The sequence below is a fragment of the Leucoraja erinacea genome, chromosome 12, assembly GCF_028641065.1.
Source record: "Leucoraja erinacea ecotype New England chromosome 12, Leri_hhj_1, whole genome shotgun sequence".
In the NCBI taxonomy this organism is placed as follows: Eukaryota; Metazoa; Chordata; class Chondrichthyes; order Rajiformes; family Rajidae; genus Leucoraja; species Leucoraja erinaceus.
The window spans coordinates 2,922,369-2,934,868 of NC_073388.1; the positions used below are offsets into that span (position 1 = coordinate 2,922,369).

The following is a 12,500-nucleotide window of genomic DNA, read 5'->3' on the forward strand; positions in this document are numbered from 1 at the left end:
TGGAAGTAGACCAGGTCTCGGAACTTCAAAAGATAGGGGTCGCTGCTGCCTCATAGACCTTAAAAACGCACATACCAATTGAAACACACGAGACGTCAAATTTTCTCTCAAATCACACAGGCCCTCTCTTTCCTCTGGATCTTGCCGTTCCACTGCCTCCCTGCCATTTTTCTTCCATCCCCAATCCTATAACTCCAACTATGAGAGCATCTTCAAAAGTAGAACTCCAGCAGTTCATGGCACTCAAGAGCAATTAAGAATTGCCAAAACCATCCAAGTAATAATAAAATCATATCAGCTAAAATTATTCCTAACCTCCCCATTTGCACATATATCCTTTAATAATGGAATAGTAAGTACTACTAATTTAATCCCTGTACATTTTTTAATCTAATATGCTCTATACTGCATTAATGGCCCTGCAAAGCTGCAACAGATAAGAATGTAATTGTTCCATTGCCAGAATATACAACAATTAAACTCTTAAATGTCTTGACTTAAATACTGATTGTTTCTACACTACTAGCAAAGCAGTTACAGCTTACTCCCAAGTTGATGTTAAATCTTAAAAGGAATATACCGAATTAAAACATCTGTAAAATAAATTCCAACATAACCATGTTCAAGTAATGCTTGTTTAAATGTACAAGTAAAACTACATTTGAAATTTCAGATCATTTTTATGCACGTTGAGGCATGGATTTTTGGGCTTGCACCCACACCCTGTATATGTAGAAAAATAACAAAAATCCACAAGAGTATGCTGCAAGAAGCAACAAGCATTTTTATGTTATTTCATTGTCAGCATCCTCATAGACAAAGTTGTTTTTCCATTAATAATAATAATAATGGATGGGATTTATATAGCGCCTTTCTAGATACTCAGGGCGCTTAGATCTGCAGCAATTCTTTGTTAAAGAGGCTCCAAGGTACATTATTGTTATGTTAACCCGATGAATATCCACACAAATTTGTACACTGACCAACAGACGATCCAGAAGCCCAAAGGGAACGACAGTTTACCTAAACAAGGTTTCTGTTAACAGATTGATCTGTTAGAATCAAACTTTAAGGCAATCTTTCAATCATACACTTATTTCAGAAGCAATAAATTAATTGTCTTAATGTCTTATGAAGAATCATGACATTACATTCTTTATTGGGTTCCATTTATTGATATAAAGAACTTTTCTACAAAATGGATGGATGCAGGAGGGAGGAAACTTAATAATTGAACAAACTTTTCATTTCTACAACCTTAAGCCTAGGGTCAATTTATTTCAGGATACTTGCTCCAATTAACATTTATATTTCAAAGGAAACCTTAAATACACATAATATATGGAACAGAAACAGATCATTAAACCCATGTCTTTCCCCATTCATCAGACTACACACCTATCCCATCTCCCTTGAATCCCTCCAATCTCAAAATGCATCTATTCAATTCCCTTTAATCACTCCGAGTGACTGAGTTCTACATACTCTCCTCTCTTTGGTTAAAGCATTTTCTTCCGAATTCCCAACAGGATTTCTCAGATGAATAGTGGCGAGCAATGCTCTTCACCACAAGTGGAAACATCCTCTCTGCATCAGTCGTCAGAATCAGTCGTGGGCTTTGGAGAACAAGGTGCAAGGAGTCCATGGGACAATCTTCACACTGGACTTTGGCTTGACCATGCAAAAATGTTCCCCAAGTCAGGCAGAAGGGTGGCAAGTAGTTTCTAATACTGTTCCGGGCTTATGCCTTTTTCACAAATCGGAGCTTCGAAGAGCAGCTCAAACAAGTGGAATGGACTGTGTGGGAGGTCCAAAATGCTTCCACTATTCCAGGCAACATGTTCAGGAATTATTTCCAGCTGTGGCAGCGTGTGCATTAAGTTTTGAAGCAGGAGTAGCTGTCTGTGAGGTGACCTCCATGAGGCCAAAAACTGGAATGTTTGGAGATCTGGTCACACTCAAAATCAAATGGGAACAAGAAGAATGGGCAATGGTGTTTGCAAGAGTACGAGGAGCAAGTAGATAATGTGTGTGTCTTCTGAATCAATCTCTCCCTCAAAAACATTTTCTATTTTGGAGAGCGTTCCTCCCAGGAGCACATCCAAGAGTGTGGCGATTAAATGGCTCAATTGAATAGGGAGGCTGAGAGTGGAAATGCCCATTTATCATGGATTTGCAGTCATGGGGCACAAAGGATGTGCGCTAGAAAGGGAGGGTAAATAGCTGGAGATTGTTGTCCGTCTGTTCCAAAGAAATTGGCCAAAGGGGCAAGGTCTTTTAAACAGAGTTTAGGGAGCTAAGCGATAAAATACGTAGAACCTCAATATTCACTAAGCACTGACTAAAATGCAGGAAGGAACTGCAGCTTCTGGTTTACACTGATGATAGCACAAAATGCTGGAGTAACTCAGCGGGCCAGGCAGCAGCTCTAGAGAAAAATTGGTGACGTTTCGGTTCTTCTTCTTCTTCTTCAGACTAAGAGTCCCTGTAATGTGTTTTTTAAGTGATCTGTTACTTTTAATTGTATGACTGACCAGGCCAATGAAATTCCTCATAAGTTGCAAAACATAGTTAGCGAATAAAGTGTGATTCTGAAAGGTCCCGGACAGCTGGGACCTGTACAAGCGTGGACTAATTCTTTATCCATCTGTCTGTCTATTTATTTATTTAATTATTTATTTCGAACAGAATAAAAGAATAAAAAGCAAGTGTGAAACAGCATACATTCGGTGTATGAAGTTTCACACTTTCCGCATCACAGAAGAGAGCAGGTCTGTAAATTTACAACTGAAATGGTTCAGGAGGGAGAGGCTTTATGGCTAGATCTCACGGTGCGACCTGATGCAAGACGTCACCCGAGTGAAGTGGTCGTGGTCCAGTAAGAGTTCCGCACGATATAGCGGGAGGTAGATAAAGAGTTCCCACGGTACTCTGCAATTCTGTCATTTTTGCAAGTGACTTGTCCGTCTCCCGATCTTTCCCGTTAATCGTGAATGAACATCGTGGACTGTAGTGTAGTTAATCACGTGGCACAAATGATGTTACTTTGTTGTCACACACTATATTGGTTTTTTTCACCCGAGCTCTTTAATGAGCTGAAGAATAATCTGTGTTTTTTTAGACAAATGTTGTTTGGTGTGATGCACCTTCTCTCAATATGTGCAAGAAGTCGTCTTTTTATTTTGTCAAATATGAATAAAGACTGTGTCTCACATTGACTGTGATGATTGTGTTATTTTATGATCTACTGAGAGGTGAAACTTTCAGTCTGAAGAAGGCTCTCGACCCGAAACGCAACCCGTTCCTTCTCTCCAGAGATGCTGCCTGTCCCGCTGAGTTGCTCCAAGCAACTGGTGTCTATCTTCAAAGGACTGACCACCGGGCTGGTTGTCGGGGCTGGCGTGTTGCGTTTCACAGACCGAACTTGGAACGGGACTGGAGTTGGGAGGGAAGGGTGGGGGAGTCGAGGGAGAAAAGGGGGAGACAGATGGGGGTGTCTTCATTTAGTGGCGGTGGGTGTCTCTGTCACTGAAACAGGCAGGTGAGATTTCACATTCACCTTGTGTGTGCCTCTCTCTCTCTCCCTCCCTCCCTCTCACACAGGCATGAATGGATGAACTCCGCGGGCCAGGCAGCATCTACGGAGGGAAATGGACAGGCGACCCATTCTTCAGGCTGCCTTATGTCTCTCTCCCCCCCCAACTCCCACCCACACACGTGAATGCTGGAGAAACTCAGTGGGTGCAGCGGGTGCAGCGGGGCTGAAACGTTGTCTATTTCCTTCGTTCCGTAGATGCTGCTGCATCCGCTGAGTTTCTCCAGCATTCACGTGTGTGGGTGGGAGTTGGGGGGGGGGGGGGGGGGGGGGGGGGGGGGAAGAGAGGACATCGATGGCTGGTCGACCAAGGGAAGGTGATGGCTAGAGGCCCAGAGCAGCCTGGGGCTTGCCTGGAAAAGGCACTGCACATAACTGGAGCGTGGACGGGACTTGGAAAATGGCTCCAAAACACTGAGCCCTTTATAAATGGTCGCATTAGACTATTTCTGTACAATTGCTAATCAGGGATGGTATGGCAATACTCAACTGGACTGGTTGTAAGAAAATAATTTAATTGTGCATTTGCACTTCGCTAATGTGACAACAAAGCACCATTGAATCATAGTTGTAGGAAAGTAGTTGTTCCTGAAACTGATAGTGTGCAACTTCAGGCTTCTGAATTCAAAAGATTTCTGCACTGAATGCCAGTGCACAAGTGCAGGTTTCGTGATCTTGCACACGTGGCATCTTTTAGATCTGACAAATAAAGCAAGATGCTTTTAAATGAACATAAGATTTCAAAGGAATATTCTCTCCTGCAGCACAAACTAACAGCACTCAATTATGTTTAAGAAGGAATTGCAGACACTGGAAAACATTTCTCACTCAATTATCTGGCCATTTCACGGTAGTATTTGTGACTTATTATCATGTTTCTAAGATTGCAACAGCAAGTACTCTCCCAAAGTACTTGGTGTAAATGTTTTAACATATAAATTTCTTTTATTTGTTCACACAGCCCTCACAAAGCTGAGCATGATCGCATCCTCAGGTTAAGTTGAGTCACATTTATTGTCATATGCAGAAGTACGATGTACAGGTACAATAGAAAATCCTGCTTGCAGCAGCAGCATTGCAGACACAGACTTGGACAACACACATAAACATCATATATAAATTATATACACATCTGCAAGATAGTAAAAAGAAAAAAGACTGCAATAACAAGACAGTGTAAAATAATCATTAAAACAAGTCCATGGTCATGCAAGATGTAGTCTGCAGTTTAATTGCTAAAGTAGGAGAAGGGTTGCACAGATCAGTTCAAGAACTTGATAGTTTAGACTTTAGAGGTACAATGTGGAAACAGGACCTTCAGCCCACTGAGTCCACGCTGACCAGCGATCACAAGCACAATCTTACACACTAGGGACAATTTCCAACTTTTACCAAGCCAATTAATTTACAAACCTGTATGTCTTTGGAGTATGGCAGGAAACCCAAGTGGTCGTAGGGAGAACGTATAAACTCCGTATTGCATCACCCATAGTCAGGATTGCACCTGGGTATTGACTGTGTAAGGCAGCAACTCTACTACCACTGTGCCACCCCGATAATTGTAGGAAAGTAGTTGTTCCTGTAACTGGTTGTGTGCAACTTCAGACTTCTGTACCTCCTGCAAGAAGGTGACAGCAAGAAGAACACTCAGCCAATAACAACCCATGCACAATCAAGTAAGAACTATTTTAATACTATTCCAGAAGAGCTTCAGCAGAAAATGGAGACTGTCTCAACTTTGCAAAATACTGTATCAGTGCTATCTTTGAAACTTGAATCTGTCACTGCACGCACACCCCAAATCAAGAATATGGGTTCAGGTCCTACACAGGGAACTTGAGCTCAAAAATGCAAGTTCATACTTCAGCGCAATACCAAGGAAGTTTCACTTTTATGCTGGGCACAAAACAACTCGGGTGTTATTATGAGTACCTGACTAATACTAATCCCTCAACTAAGGATCATCCGGTCACAGTACACACAAGGAACTGCAGGTGCTGGAATCTTACATAGAACACAAAGTGCTGCTGAAACTCAACCAGTTGAGTTGCATCTGAAGAAGGGTCCCGCCCTGAAATCACCTCTCTATTCCTCAAGAGATGTTGCCTGAGTTACCCACTGAGTTACTCCAGCATTCTTTGTTCTACATGATCTGGTCATGTTGCTGTTGGTAGGGCTGTGCTATATTCAAACAGTTTTACATTTTCGATTTTAAGATCATGGCCTTGAACAACCCTTTTCACCTCACCCTGCCATGCTTTCAGTACCATGCATTGGAACATTCACGGCCTCTCTAGCTTCCACTCCAATGTTTAAAGCCCAAAAGCACCCACCTATACTGGCAGGGAGGGATTTGCCAGCTACTACGGGGCTGCAGGCATCTCTGCTATGTGGGAACTCTTGTTTTCGGCCACACATCATACTTGTGAACCATTCAGCATGCAAACAGTTCTCGTCAACAAACTCTGCTTTAACCTGGTGAAGACCTGCCACAAAACTGAACATTTTATTGTTATCTAACCTGGTAAGGGACTTCTAAGCCAAAATGAGCCATTTAATACAAATATTTAATCTTCATCCAACAACCAAGCCAAAGCAGGAGCTAAATCTTACAAATATTCTGTAAGAAATTACATTAGCAAGTTGATGTGTCTTCATTCAAAGCCTGTGGGATCACAACCCATCGTCAAATGCTGGCTCCTATAATAAATCAAAAATAATTTGACCATCTAACTAAAATCATCTTTAGCTCTATGTTGTCTTGCTTATAAATTTTGAAAGTGTTTTAAAAAGGGGCGGTGTTATACAAATTCATATTAGTTTGTTAGCAGACTAAACACCCACAGAAAACTCACTCTGAAAAATTAGGTGAAGGCTTGTATGAACATACCGGCCACTGCTCAAAACAGCAACTTTAAAATTTTACGCCGTATACAACCAGTTCAGTAACTTAACCAATCATTGCAATTAACATTTATTATCCGAGGCCTGATTGCATGAGGAGGAGATGGCTGTTTTCTTAAGGGATTATTTGAAGCACCAAATTTAAACCGATGCAGTTCTGTGTGTGGAGTTTAAACAAAGGCCCCCTTTCATCCCTGTCTATAAGTCATGTTAGTTAACTAGAGGTGGACAGCAGAAGCATGAAGTACTTATTTGTTATTGGGCAAGGTGTGGTCATAATTCTGACATGTGCTAATCAGCAAAATCCACTTTTGAATGCTAAAACAACAAAACTAAGAACACTTGCAATTTTTCACACGTGCCAGGGCTTGGATTTGATCGATTTGTTTCTGATGAGTTCTGTCAGAAAACTACAGACCCGAGCACAGTGGCATTTCCATACATGGAGTGTATGAGAATTGGAATAAATCTGCTCATGTTGTCATTTCTAAATTCAGAACACACCGGGTCGAATTAGTGCTAAACCAGGTATGAGCTAGTCTTGGAAAGTCTTGCCCTGACAAAATAATTCAAACATCAGCACTACACAACAATGTACAGGTTCTAGTAGAAACAAGGAACTACAGATGCTGGTTTAAAAATAGACACAGTGTTGGAGTCTCAGCTGGTCAGGCAGGATCCTTGGAGAACATGGATAGGTGATGTTTCAGGTCGGGAACCTTCTTCAAACTGGTCTGCAGGTCCTCCCAAACTTACGAATGGCTACTTACATTCAGCCCATAAACAGGAGACCTGCAGGATGGATTTGCCAGTAGTTGCGGGGCTACAGGCATCGTCGTCCATGTGGGAACTCTATTTGTTACCGCATTTCCTACCTGTGTACCATTCAAGTTACTAAAGGGCATGTCCCACTTGGGCGTCATTTGCACGTCACGCAGATGGCGCGCAAAGATTTTGTACATCCCAAAATCCTAGGGGTGTACCCAAGTCACCGTGCGCGCATCACGACGCATGCATCGTGACGTGTAAATGATGTTGCGTAAATTACGCACAAATGACGCCCAAGTGGGACAGGCCCTTTTACAGTTGTTTCATATGTATGAAACTCTGCCAGAAACTCAGGAAGACTTTGCATCAAATAGGGAGGTTTCACGGCAGTTGAGTCACAATCCATGACCTGTACTGTTGCTATGCTACTCCAAATGGATTACACGCGATGAACTGCAGGTAGGCACTTACCATTGTTTCCAGCGTAGCAGGCCCGTTAAAACCCATTGAAATTGTCAATTTTTGCGCTGTAAATAATTATGGAAATCGGGATAAGCGTGTGAGATTTAGCCTACTTCAGAATTCCAAAAGTGAGGAGAAATGACAGTAGATAGAAGCGAAAGCTGAAGGGACAACAACAGCCAGAGTGCTTAGCGAACATTTGCCGTTTGCTCACTGCATTTCATCAACTAAGGTGTTTTTTCTTGATTCCTTTGGCATCTAAAAAGTTTCAGAAGTGATAAATCCGGCTGTACTTTTTTTTTTTTTTTTTTTATCGGCCATAGTTCCCGTGGGTTTTTACATACAAAATGAAAACGCATTATCTGAAGAAAAATTTACAGCCAGATTTATCACTTCTGAGATTTTTTAGATACCAAAGGAATCAAGAAAAAACACAAATAATGCCTTACTTGATGAAATGCAGTGAGCAAACGCGATAATTCCCAATATTTTCAATGTTTATCAAGCACTTTAGCTGCTGTTGTTCCTTCAGTTCTCGCTTCTCTATACGTTAATTTCGCTTCACTTTTGGAATTCTGAAGTTGGGTACATGTCTCTCACACTTACCCCGACTCCCACAATTTTTTTTCATCGCAAAAATTCAACATTTTGTCGGTTTTTAACAGGTAGGAAAGTACGCGTTTCTAGCATTAATAACATATACATGTCATTAAAACCTCCTTCTTTCATCTCCGCAACATCGCCAAACTCAGACCCTCTCTCACACCTCCCGCTCCTGAAAGACTCATCCATGCCTTCATCTCCTCCCGACTGGACTATTGCAACTCACTTCTCCTTGGCATCAGCTCCACCTACATCAACCGACTCCAACTGGTCCAGAACGCAGCCGCCCGACTCATCACCCACACCAAATCCTGGCATCACATCACTCCAGTCCTCAAACAACTTCACTGGCTTCCCATCTCCCACCACCGGATCACTTACAAAATCCTGGTCCTCACCTACAAAGCCCTCCACCATCTGGCCCCCCCATATCTCACTGACCTCCTCTCCCCCTACCAACCCTCACGGCCCCTCAGATCCACATCAGCCGGTCTCCTCTCCATCCACAAGTCTAACCTCCGCAGTTTTGGGGACAGAGCCTTCTCCAGGGCAGCTCCCAGGCTCTGGAACTCCCTCCCCCAATTGATCCGCAATTCCGTGTCCCTCGCCATCTTCCAGTCCAGCCTCAAGACCCATCTCTTCACCTCTGCCTATCCTTAGCCCCACGTCCCTCTCCCTTTTCATCTGTGCATTAATTGCCATATTGTGTTTTGATTTGAATTCCGTCTTTAATTTGTGTACTAGTCATGTCTCTACTATTTATTTCATTCCCCTTACATGTTTTTCCTCTACCTGCTAAATTTTTATAAGATGTCCTTGAGACTCTTGAAAGGCGTCCATAAATAAAATGTATTATTATTATTATTATATACCGGAAGTGACGGATGTCCTCCAGTTGGATTTAGCGGCTCCGTGCGTCAAGCCCTCTGACCCAGTGACCTTTCGTGCAACCCCCCTATAGAAAATGTTATCGCTATGTAAGATGCTACGTAATTTCTAAGCCAAAGCTGGGCCATCTAACAGAAATGAAAGTGAATGATTAATACAATTTACATGAAACACACAAGCCAAAGCATAAGCTAAATCTTATGAATAGGACAGAATTTACATCAACAAGTTATTATGACCATTCAAAAGTCATGGGGTCACAAAGAGTTCTTCAATGTCTGTTTACTGAGGGTCAGATTTCAAATGCAGATTCAGTTTCACATTTAAATCTCTTTGATCAGATATCAATGCAAAAACAGACCAAGTTCTACTATCGGTTGGTATTGGTCATTATTGCCATGTGTACCAATGTACAGTGAAAAAGCTGTTTAGCTGCTATCCATTTAAATCGGATCATATTATACACAAGTATAATCAAGCCATACACAAATTCAACAGATAGAGCAGAAAGAAAAATACCAGAGTTCACAATATAGTGTTACAGCGTTGTAGTGTTACAGATACAGAGAAAAGGTCCAGCGTCTACAATAAAGGTGGATTGGAAAAATGAGGACTCCCCCTAACTTATGGGAGGACTGTTCAGGCTGTTTGTGGTACTAAAACACATCTTACTTTCACTTAGCACTTTATTAATATATTACAAAGTGGCGACAGTGCTCTACATTAGAAGAACATCCTCTCACAGCTCAGTAACCTGGGTTCCGTCTTGGTCATTAGTACTAACTACGTGAGGTTTGTACATGTTTCTGGTGAACTAATGGTTTTCCTCCGGTGCTGCGGCTTCCTCCTATATCACAAGGACACATGGCAGTGGTAGGTTAACTGGCCACTGTAAATTGTCCCTGGTGTAGATGGGTAGCGGAACCAATGATAATGTGGGAAGAATAGATTACATAAAATGTTAGTGTCCAAATGCGATGGCGTGGATTGGTATAGATTTGATGAGCCGAATGCCTTTTAAAAAAAAATAAATGCCATAAGAATATAGGAAAAAGGGCTTTTGCATGCCAGAGGCTTATGGTCTTCATGTTGAAGTTACTCATAATTTCATGATGTGCACTGGTTCAGAATTATGATCAACAATTCCATCATTCAGCCTCCTCCCAATAACACAACTGTAGTATCTCTATGCAGAGAAATCTTCACAATTTACTGTGTGGCTGGCACTGAACGTGATTACACCATTCACATCAGCTGCGTTCCTCTACGATCAGTCACTATGCAGATTCATTCTAGCGTAACCCAACTTCAGCACATCTATTACAATGGATTCTCTTGTCACATCTTCACTGTCACTGAGGCCCCAGATTCCATTCCTGATCCTCTTCCTAATCTGTACACAATCCCCGAGCAATATACAATTATAGGCATAGTATCCATATGTACGAAGATGTCAAATTTAATAACAATGCAATTCCCATAATATTCATCACCCAAATGTTGATTCATATCAAATCCAACAGTTCATTTTCTCAGCATTCATTCATGGTCAGCTGTATGTGGTCAAAAAGCCTTAACAAAATGCATAAAACGAGTTGCCATTTCCTCATCAGAAAAACGTGTCAACGTTATAAAGGAAAATGCAGGCAAATAATTTCAAATATATGCACACTGAAGGACTTAAAAAAAAAAAATCCAAAATACCCTGGAGATACTGGAAATCTAAATTAGATCCTGAAAACACCAAACCGCATAACAAGAGTAAAACAGTTTAACCTATCAATCGTCAAACTGAAAATATTAACAGTGTCCCTCTCTACAGACGCTGCTCAATTTACCATGTAATTCCAACATCTCCTGATTTCACCAAAGGATTTGTTTCGGGCGTTGACAGCATTGCGGGCGTTTTAGCAGCATTTGAACCAGTTTTGAACATAGTGTGTAATTGCTATTTATTGATGTAAATACTACATTCTGTTAAATGCCACAACCTCACCATAGATACAGATGTTGCAAAGCAAACCCCCCCCCCCCCTTTCCCTTGTAGCTACACAGAGTTCTATTGAAATGCATAGCGCACTCAAAGTTATTTATCCAAGGTTTATTGACATCGCTAGCAATGCAAGCATTTTATGACATTTCCCAATCCACACTCATAAGCAGATAGTTTAAAATCAACCACATCAGTGGTCTAGTCATATAAACATAGAACAGTACATCACAAGAACTGGCCCTTCGACCCAAATATGATACTATGACCAAGTCTTACATGCATGTCTCACCATTCCCTGCATTTCCATGCGTCTATCCAAAAGTCTCTTAAATGCCACTACCATAGCTGCCTTAACCACCATGTTTCAGGCATGCACCACCCTCTGCATAAAAAAAATACACGCTCTGCACTTGTCCTTTAAACTTTGCTGTTCTCCCCTTAACCCTATACCTTCTAATATTTGATATTCCCTTCCTGGTGAAAAAAACATTCTGTCTATCCTATCTATGTCTCTCATAATTTTATAAAGACCACACCAGGCAAGGAAAGCACATTTAATTGCTTCAAGAATATTAATGAAGCAGGCATGGTTTGCAAAATTACAATGCACTGAAATTAAAATTAATTCTAGGTTTCTGTTCGAGTACTCGAGGTTAAATTTGAACTCCGAGTCTCTGGATCAATGGAATAGAAGTTTGCCACTAATTTAACTATTATCGTCCCCCTGTGATGCAGCACGTTGACTGGGTGGCACCCAACATTCTTTTGGATCTACAGGATTGTTACAACATGCACCACCCTACAGCCTTTGGATCCTGTTGCAACAAGTGTTCTTTCTGCAGACACACTCAACTCTCGCTGTAAATCTGTATTCCCCCTCTGGATTCCTTGCACAACCTGCATGGATATCCTGTTACAAATCATCTGACAACAAGCAGGAGTTTGCAAAACAAAAGGAATGAGACACCGACCTACTGCACTAAACAATTCCTAGCGCACCAAAAGGATTAAGAGAAAACAAGTCATTTCCCGGACTATACTATTCAAAGACAGCATCATAAACAGCATCAATAACTGTTTATTTCACGAACGATGACTACTTAAAATCCCCACAAAACACCAAAGCAGTTTTAGTGAATACCCACCGATGGTGCGCAGCGCGATAAACCCTCAGCTCACTCTGCACTGTGACTAATGGGTTTTGAACTGGCTGTTGAGAATTTGAGCAGCCTAGGAATCTCAACCATTTCCTCTGTAATTATGAGCTTAGTTCACGGCGTATTTAAA

The 12,500-nt window shown here is 41.5% G+C and overlaps 1 protein-coding gene across 2 annotated transcripts in view; it reads right to left on the bottom strand.

The window, feature by feature from the left end:
• pls3 (plastin 3 (T isoform)) overlaps nt 1–12,500 on the bottom strand; it is a 72,890-nt gene that overhangs the window by 59,406 nt on the left and 984 nt on the right. The window contains exon 1 of one of the 2 annotated variants that reach the window (XM_055643471.1): nt 12,359–12,487. The exons of the other annotated variant lie outside the window; for it this stretch is intronic. The gene's annotated coding sequence lies outside the window, so the exon portion shown is untranslated. Of the gene's footprint in view, nt 1–12,358; nt 12,488–12,500 lie in introns of those variants that run through there. 2 annotated transcript variants of the gene reach the window in all.